The sequence below is a fragment of the Cydia pomonella genome, chromosome 5, assembly GCF_033807575.1.
Source record: "Cydia pomonella isolate Wapato2018A chromosome 5, ilCydPomo1, whole genome shotgun sequence".
NCBI classification, from domain to species: domain Eukaryota; kingdom Metazoa; phylum Arthropoda; class Insecta; order Lepidoptera; family Tortricidae; genus Cydia; species Cydia pomonella.
In genome coordinates, this window is record NC_084707.1 from 11,801,613 (window position 1) to 11,810,020 (window position 8,408).

The window sequence follows — 8,408 nt, forward strand, 5'->3', positions numbered from 1 at the left end:
TATAATCTGACAAAGTTCCAATCTGGGTCCGATGACTAGATTTATTTTTACGTGTTTGGGTTGCTGCCGTTTCTCAGTAGTAGTAGTTCGATAAATGTAAACAATGTGATTATTGGCAAAAAACAAAAAAAAAAACTACCTGGATAACGTCCCTTATAATTCTGGGTTTATATCTACCGTCAAATGGCTAAAAGTTCCCTCTCGTTTTAGGTTCTTTACTATGGCCAGGTAATATCAATATTAAAAAACTAAATTAGTCTTGATTAACAACACATCCCAATATATTCATATTAGCAAAATAGCACGATTATACTATAAAGCAGCTTCATTGTTACGTTGAGTATTATTATTTTTGGGGTGTTGCGGGCCTTTTAGTGCCACATCGACCACGTGATCAGTGATCTATTGTGACGGGCCTTGTAATAGATATTTGTTTTACAAGGGGGCAAAGCAGTTGTTTAACCGCTCGTGATACCCAAGCAAGCAAACTGCAAAAGATTCCAAAATTGAACCACGAGCGTAGCGAGTCGTTCGAGAAGTGGAATCTTGAGCGTTGCGAGGGTTTCAAGGCACGAGAGTTGAACAAACTTTGCCTCCGAGTGAAACACAAAAATTTTCACCACACCAATGCGACGAAAATACTATGAAATAGGTACCAAATAAATCAATAATATGTACCCAAAAATATTTCATTCAAAATCACCATTTAAAAGTCAATTCTACCAGCTAACATAAGGAAACAACTTAAAATTTGCATCTGTTTACTTTGTGGATTAAATGCAACTTTTTCATTAGTTTTTGAACAATCAAGTGCCTTTACCAGTTGGTGTGGTGAAAAGTTCATAACTAATGCCCATTGAATCCCGATACATGCCGCCCTGAGTAGGTAAAAAATAAGCACTTTACCTTTTTATGATAGTAATAACAAAATCATGAAAATTTGCATGTAGCATTCCATCAGGCGTTTCAAATAAACGAATCGGAACGGATCACGCATTATGCATACTTTGCGGACATAAGTGTACGTAGTAAAACTCGTGTATGTTTGTCACGTCGAGTAAAATTAGGTGAGAATCTGAGAATCAGAATGGCGGGTGTACCTGAATAAAAATTAAAAAAAGCTTACCATGTTTATGTAAGTACCTAATTTGTACTATTTAGTACCTCCATTAAAAAAAATTGTACCTCACGGTACGTAAAGTTGTCATCAAAAAACAGTACACCCGCCATTCTGACAGTCAGAATGGCAGGTGTACTTTATTACGCTATGATCCCGCGACTATTGATAAATTCTATAAAAACCAAATTTTTGTACCTTCATCTTCAATATGAGCCAATTTATTTGTGGTTTCCAAGTTTTACTCATTTTACATTTTGCTTGCTATTACACTTTTGCTAGCGCTGTAACTTTTTACCTTATCGATTTCATTTTTAAGAAAAAACGCCACGGTACAGTCAGCGTCAAATACCCTGTAGCAGTCAAAGTGGCCAAATAGTTCGGTACACCATACTAAATATATGGTGTACCGAACTATTTGGCTACTTTGGTTGCTACAAAGTATTTGACGCTGACTGTACCTACTATTATTTTTATTACGCCAGGAATTAGTACCTTTGACGTTTAATCTGACCAGTTCAAGTAACTTAGAAAATTATGTCTTAAAAAGAAGGCGCCATGTCAAAGAATTCCTTCTAACAAAAAGCATGTACTGAAATGTTCGTTTTTCATTGATTGTTGGTGATTAATCAAGTAAAACCTGCAAATGATGTGTGTTTGTCGTTATATTAGTGTGATGAATATACTTCTTTGTAGGATGTCGGTTATGCCCTTTTTTGTAAATAAAAATACAAAGTACTCCTATAGTATACATATATTCCTACTTTCACTACGACTAGTGGCTCCGTGAGCTGTACACCTCGCGATAAGATCGATAAGCTTAAAACTTATAAAAACAACAAAAAATACTTACTTTGTTGAGCCATTTTCACAGCGTAGTACAAATGGTCTTAAGTTCCGTAGACCGTAATGGCACTTAAGTCCTTTATTCCAGATTCCACCATTTGAACATGTTCCAAAAAACGAGACGATAGAAAAATTCTATGTAGCTACTGAACCTGCTTACAAAGTTTCACAAAATTCAGTTACGAATTGTAATGTGTGCAGGAAAACATCCAGACATACAAAGGCAAATTTCCCGAGTCAAAACATAGACTTTCGCTAACGCGTCGGTCAGTTAAAATATGTACATAAGTATTACAAAGCAATATTTAAACTTAACTATTACATGATTTCTATCGTCTTGGTACGACGAAACAACCAATTGTGCCTTTCCATGAGAAAAGAGTCCTTACGCTCATTTCTAGTTACGGAGATATGAACGTTTTTGTAAAATACTTCAAAATTGTATTTTTTTCTTTTCTGCGTACTAATAAAATGTAGGAATAGACGTTAAGTATTTCTATGTTAAAATTGTTGTCAAAGATTAATGAAAAAGGGAATCCCTATGCTTAAGTGCAAAATTACCTTAAGCTCCTACTAATTTCCAACGTGAACATAGTTAAAATCGTTTGAATTTCTTTTAACTTTTTCTCAAAAGCACTACTTTCCAATGGCGGGTTAAGTCAAAGACTTAAATTATATTGCGACGTTCCGTGCTTAAAAGTTCCTTACGCTCCATATTGAGTTAAGCATGGATCCTAAAATTCCTAAACCTACGTTATACCGGGTGTTTCCTGTAACACGAGCAAATAATTAAACCATATATTGTACTTCTAAAACAATATAACTTTTCATTAACAACTTTTAAAAATTATGAAATCCTTAGATTTTAACTTTTTCATACAAATTTAATATTATTTTCTATTTACGCTGATATCAGTGTGTTTGTCGTTGCTTGTCACGCTTTAAACGTAACAACATTCGCAATACATCGCGTCTTAGAATTAACTTCAATGTGTAATAAAAATCAAAACATGTTATTTTCAACTTTCTGTTACAGGAATCACCCGGTATAAACCACCTAATACAAAGTAAAATCATTACCCTAATTACCATCCTTTTTGAAAAATCAAAATGCCTATATACATCCTATAACCGCGCTTTTGAAAAAAAGTTAAAAGTTGAAAACGTGTTTTAACTATATATGTTCCTATTGGAAGTTAATAGGCTGATACTCGTAATTTATTACATATGTATGTCGCATCCTGGTCATGATCACGGATGTTCAAATGACTCAAATGAGTCCGTACTCATGACTCGTCGGAAGTTGCTGCGGAACGCAAGCGCCATCTGTGGCGCTGTACGGAGTCTAGGAGAAGGGGCACGAGAATGGCGAGAGGTCATTCTACTTCCAGCAGTGGCGAAGTGCACTAGTCTCTTAGGAACTGTACCGCGTTTCGTTGGAACTGCCCAGTCGATTTACGATTAAAATTACGTTGTTAATTTGCCACCATAATAAAATTATAAACTGTGCATTGTTGTGTTCTAATTCAAACAGCTAATCATGTCCGATGAAGACCTCGACCCTCCTGATCCGTCATCAGATGTGGGATCTCCCCGTGTTGCCCAACGAAATATTTTTGCAAATAGAAACGTACAATTAAAACAATTTCGAAGTGATACGCGTAATAACGATAATCAGTGGCGTGAACTATTTGAGCGGCAAAATGAAAACATGCAACAGTTAATCAAAGCAATATCGGCAACCGGTTCGTCAAATAATCAACACGTTGTGCTACCGGAATTTAACCCTGAGAAGACGGAAGTGGATGCAAGGGCATGGTGTGCGACCGCTGACCTTTGTTTAGCTGACAACCCACAATGTGGAGGACAGCTTATCGTGGTGATAAGCAAGGCGTTGAAAGGTTCCGCATCGGCATGGCTGGCTCAAATCTCGTATCCTGGCATGACTTGGCCAGAGTTCAAGGACTTGTTCATCGCAAGGTTCGTCTGCACAGAGACAAATGCAGGTACCCTCATTAATTTTTCAAATGATAACCCGAAAGAAAATGAATCGCTGTCGGCTTACGCTAGTCGCCTTATTTCCTCCTTAATGACTCGCTGGAGAGATGTAACTAAAGAACAAATCGCGGTATCAACAGTTCTTGCGCATATTTCTCAATATGATTCGCGCTTGCAACGGCTAGCATTTACAACAGAGATTACGTCACGACAACAACTTCAAAAGGAATTACAAGCATTTTCGTTTCTTAAACGCAAAACTTCAAATAATAATGACAACAAGGCTGTTTACGATTATAAACGTTTGAAGCTAACTCCTTCAACCACTCTAAAATGTTTTCATTGTGGTAAGATTGGCCACAAGCGATCAGACTGTCGACAGAAAGGCAAAGATGTTAAGAACCCTCGAGCACCAGCGGCTACGTCAACTTCGGCTGCCCCAGCGCAACAACAACCTTCACCCAAGTCAAGCTCCATCGTGTGCTTCAAGTGTGGAAATAAAGGACATGTTGCCAGCGGCTGTACCAGCAGGTCCCGGATCGGCAGCGACGCCCCTGCCGAGCGTCGTGTCGAAATATGTGAGGTTCGACCTCCATTAGCAACACTTGAACATCGTGGTGAGTTGTTTCGTTATTTTTTTGACTGTGGTGCTGAGTGCTCATTAATCAAAGAAAGCGTAGCTGCTAAATTTTGTGGTAAACGAATTTCTAATGTGGTTTCTTTTACTGGGATTGAACAAGGATGTATAAGATCAACAGAACAGATTTTGTGTGATATAAAAATTAATGATTACTCAACAGAACTCTTATTACATGTTTTGCCTGACTTTCACATGCGTACTGACATTGTGATCGGTCGTGATATTTTAGGGCAAGGCTTTGCGGCGTATATGACTGCCACTGATTTTTCCTTAAATAAACCCAATGTTGTGAATAGTTGTGCTGTTGCAAATACCCTACCTAACTTTGATAATATTGACACGAACATCTCTTCACAAGATAAGCCAAAACTTTTGCAGGTTTTAGAACGATATGCAAACTATTTTACGACTGGAATGCCAACTACTCGCGTGACAACGGGCGAACTCGAAATAAGACTCAAAGATCCTAATCGTACGGTGCAGAGGCGTCCCTATAGGCTTTCCGTGGAAGAGCGTAGGTCGATGCGTGAAAAGGTCGATGAGCTTTTGCGAGCGAATATTATTAGGCCAAGCCGTTCTCCATTTTCTAGCCCAGCCCTACTGGTCAAAAAGGCAGATAAGTCTGATAGGATGGTAATAGATTATAGAGAGCTGAACAATAATACAATCCCAGATAGGTTCCCTCTACCCTTGATTCAGGACCAAATTTCTCGACTGCACGGCGCTAATTACTTTACAAAGCTCGATTGTGCTAGTGGTTTTCATCTAATTCCAGTCAGTCCTGACTCAATCGAGCGCACGGCCTTCATAACACCGGAGGGCACCTATGAGTACTTGGCAATGCCGTTCGGATTGAGAAATGCAATCTCGGTCTTCCAGAGGGCTATTGTCAATGCACTGGGTTATCTGGCGAATGATTACGTCATTGTCTATGTTGATGATATTTTAATTGTCTCAAAAGATGTAGAGGAAGGGCTTGAACGTTTAAATACCGTTCTTGACGTACTAACAAAGGCCGGCTTTTCTCTTAACCTAAAAAAGTGCTCCTTTCTTAAGACAAAGGTAGAGTTTTTGGGTTACGAGATAGAGTCCGGTGAATTAAGACCAAATAAACGTAAGATAGAAGCATTAACTGCGCTGCCTCCTCCTGATTCCGTAACCCAATTAAGGCAATTTATAGGCCTCTCTTCTTACTTCCGTCAATTTGTGCCAAATTTTTCCAACCTCATGGCACCCCTTTACAAATTAACGTCGCTAAAAGGTAATTTTGTTTGGAAGCCTGAGCATGAGAAGATACGCAACGAGGTTATTTCAATCTTGACAAAAGATCCAGTCCTTGTGATATTTGACCCCCAATATCCGACTGAATTACACACGGATGCGAGTTCAGAGGGATATGGCGCTATCTTAATCCAAGTTATTAACAAAAAGCGCCATGTGGTGGCTTACTATAGCAAACGTACCACCCCCGCGGAATCCAGATATCATTCTTACGAGTTAGAGACACTCGCGGTAGTGAACGCCATTAAACAATTCCGTCAGTATTTGCATGGTCATAAATTTCGTGTCGTGACTGACTGTAACTCCTTGAAGGCCTCCCGAAATAAGGCTGATCTAACGCCAAGAGTCCACAGATGGTGGGCTTATCTTCAGTCATTTGACTTTGACGTAGAGTACAGGGAGGGAAAACTTATGTCTCACGCGGATTTTCTTTCACGTAATCCGTTGTCAGCAGCGCAGACCATCCAAAATTCCCCCGCCAAGCGAGTTGAACAGAAGCGCGTAGATATTACCGAGCTCTCTTCAAATTGGATTCTGGCAGAACAACAACGTGATACAGAGATTGCTAAAATTGTCAAGGATATAAGCAATGAAGAAATAAATAGAGACCTCGCTAATACCTATGTGCTTCGTTCAGGAGTATTACACCGAAAGATCCAGCGAAATGGTCAGACAAAATGTCTCCCAATTGTTCCACATGCTTTAAAATGGTCCGTTATAAACAACATTCACGAGTCCATAGTCCATCTTGGGTACGAAAAGACACTTGAGAAAGTGTATGATTATTATTGGTTCGAGGGCATGTCGCGATACGTTAAAAAGTTTGTGGACAATTGTGTAACATGCAAAGTTGCAAAGTCACATACTGGCAAAGTCCAAGCCGAGCTTCATCCCATCCCGAAAGTGACAACCCCGTGGCATACAATACACATTGACGCCACAGGTAAGCTTAGTGGAAAGAACGATCGCAAAGAGTATGCATTTGTTCTTATCGATGCCTTCACGAAGTTTGTTTTGCTTTACCATTCCAAAAACATCGACTCTAAGAGTAGCATTCAGGCAGTAATTAACAGTGTAGGTCTTTTTGGCGCTCCATCGCGTATAATTGCAGATCAGGGTAGATGTTTTGCGAGTAGGGAATTTCGCGAGTTTTGTGATAGCAAAAATATCGAGTTGCATCTAATCGCAACGGGCTCTTCGCGAGCTAACGGGCAAGTAGAACGGGTAATGGGTGTGATAAAGTCTATGCTAACCGCAATAGAGGCTACTGAGAAATCATGGCAGGATTCTTTAGGAGAGGTTCAACTGGCGTTAAATTGCACTGTTAATAGGGTGACAAAATTTTCACCTCTTGAGTTGATGATAGGTAAGGTAGCAAGACCGTTGTCATTAATGGCTAGCGATAATGAGGTTGATGTAGACTTGGAGGAAATTAGAGCAAACGCGGCAGATAGGATAGAAAAATCAGCTCAGTATGATAAAAAGAGATTTGACAAAACTAAGGCAAAACTTAATAAGTTTTCTGTGGGTGACTTTGTCCTGATTGAGAATGAAGAACGCAATCAGACAAAGTTGGACCCTAAATTTAAAGGACCGTTAAAGATCATAGAGGTACTTGAAGGTGACCGTTATGTTTTAAAAGCTCTGAATTCCAAGCGCACCTATAAGTACGCTCATGATAGGCTAAGAAAAATGCCCGAGGGACAAGCACCCATTAACATCAGTGATTCTGAAACATCTGAATTGGTAGAATCTGATTAATGACTTTACCATATTGGAAAGTGTCTTCTTGAGTCACAGTCACGAAAATCACAGGGATGATTTCGTGTATCACACAAAGCCACAGGGATGGTTTTATGTAGGCCACAGGGATGGTTGTATATAGGCTACAGGGATAGCCGGACAAAAGAGACACTGTGATCCAATATTTTGATTTTGTAAAAAATAATGAGTGAATCTGTTTTAAGGGTGCTTGTGCTCGAAGTATTTCTTTGCATTGTCATTTAAGTTGTTTTCCTTTACATAAGGAGTGCATTTGTATTAATCAATTACGTTAAATAAATAATGAATTGAAATTTCCGAGTTTTTGTTGTAAAAAAAAAAAAAACAAATTCGAGTTAAAATACTTGGTCAGGATTGACCGAGCGATGGTGATACTGTTGCTGTATATTTGCTTTCAGATTAACACGAGGACGTGTGACACGTAGGATGGCCGTGTCGCATCCTGGTCATGATCACGGATGTTCAAATGACTCAAATGAGTCCGTACTCATGACTCGTCGGAAGTTGCTGCGGAACGCAAGCGCCATCTGTGGCGCTGTACGGAGTCTAGGAGAAGGGGCACGAGAATGGCGAGAGGTCATTCTACTTCCAGCAGTGGCGAAGTGCACTAGTCTCTTAGGAACTGTACCGCGTTTCGTTGGAACTGCCCAGTCGATTTACGATTAAAATTACGTTGTTAATTTGCCACCATAATAAAATTATAAACTGTGCATTGTTGTGTTCTAATTCAAACAGCTAATCATG